The following is a 1,733-nucleotide window of genomic DNA, read 5'->3' as shown; positions in this document are numbered from 1 at the left end:
CCCCCCCTCTCTGCAACAGTACCACCATCTTCTCCCCAAATCACTCCACCATCTTCTCCCCAAATCACTCTACCACCACCACACCTAAACCCATCATTACCATCACGTCCTATCTCTTTATCAACCACTGATTTCTCCAATTTCTCATCTTTCTTCTCACTGAAACCCTAGGTGAGAAATTGGGGATATAAGTGATGTTAAAGCAACAATTGGAGCATGAGATGAACGAGGAGAAGCAGAAGAAGAGTGGGTCGACGAGATGGAGTGAGTATCTCATCAAAATTAGGTAAACCAAATTTACCTAATTTTCTGTTTTTGGGGAAAAGGGGCTGTGAACCCTAAACTGATAATTGGGGGGTATAAATTTGTATTATGTGGTGTGTGTGAAACTCTCTGATCTCTCTGGACTAGCCAGGAGAGAATTAAAACAATTTTAATTTTGCAATCCCAATTTCTGATTTTTGCATCACAGTTGACAGTTAATTTTGCATGTTATTTTTAGAATTTTATCTTGAATGTTTATGATTATATCTTGACACTGTGCATCTTGAATGTTTGTTTTTAGAATTTTATGTTGATGAAAATTTAATTCCAGCTCCACTATCAGTTAACAGTTGAATTGCAAGTGTGTTAAAATTATCTTGAATGTTAAATGTGTATGAATCATCTTTCTTAATGAATGTATGTTGCTATACCATGTTTAGCATGAGCTAAACAACATCAGGCTAAGGCTGTGATGAAGCCTTGGTGCACTGTCAAATGATAAAATGCTAGGATAGGATGCCATATGCTTGTTTTTCTTGTGCATTGGGAAGAAAGCAGTGCTATGATTGCTTGTGATTGATTTTGCTGTCAAAAGACAGTCAATACTAGGGGTATTTCTGTTAGCAAGCTGTTTTTCTTTCTTTTCTATTGTATGCATTGGACTCAACTCAACCTAGAAACATGTTATTTGATTAGGACACAAGGTGGATTCTAAGCTTTGGCTTAGCCACAAATCCTTTGCAATCACTTATAATTTCAGTTTACTTCCCTTGCTGTTTTACTTGTCTGTTTTTCTTGCTTTTTGAAGTTGCTGTGCACTGAAAATAGTGCACAAAATCCCCCTGCCCTTGGCTCTCAGCCTTGGTTCCTTGCTTTCCGCCTTAGTGTCTTGTGCTCTGTCTCCATTGCTAGCTTAGGAAACTCTCTAGTTTGCTCCCACTCCCTGCGGAATGACCCCCTGCTTACCTTCTATATCATAACTTGGCCTTGTATACTTGCAAGCTTCTGTGTGTTTTCCATTTCCACACCAAGTTTTTGGCGCCGCTGCTGGGGAGTGGTGCTGCCATCTGCTGTTACCTGAGTTGCTGTTGCTGTTGCTGCTGCTGCTGCTGGTGTTTTCTCTGCCAAGCTGTGCTGTACTGTTGCTGCCGGGCTTGTGCAACCTTTGCTGCTGGGCTTGAACCAACTGAGCTGGGCTTAGTAACCTCAATCTCGCTGGGCTTGCAACTTCTGCTGCTGGGCTTGAGCGTGCGCTGCTTAGGACGATCCTAAAGCCCAACTGGGCTGTGCAACTAAAAGGGGACTAAAAGCCTATTTTTGGGCTTCCCTCCAAAAACCAAGTAAGCCTAACCCATGAGTTAACCCACTTGGGCCTCATTTAAATTCAAATTCGGGCTTGTAATAATTAATTTAATTATTTATTTGGGATTGTAATAATTTTTATTTATTTTTTTTTTTTTTTTTATATT

Source organism: Papaver somniferum, chromosome 5 (genome assembly GCF_003573695.1).
Source record: "Papaver somniferum cultivar HN1 chromosome 5, ASM357369v1, whole genome shotgun sequence".
NCBI classification, from domain to species: domain Eukaryota; kingdom Viridiplantae; phylum Streptophyta; class Magnoliopsida; order Ranunculales; family Papaveraceae; genus Papaver; species Papaver somniferum.
Note: the sequence above shows the minus strand (reverse complement) of the source record.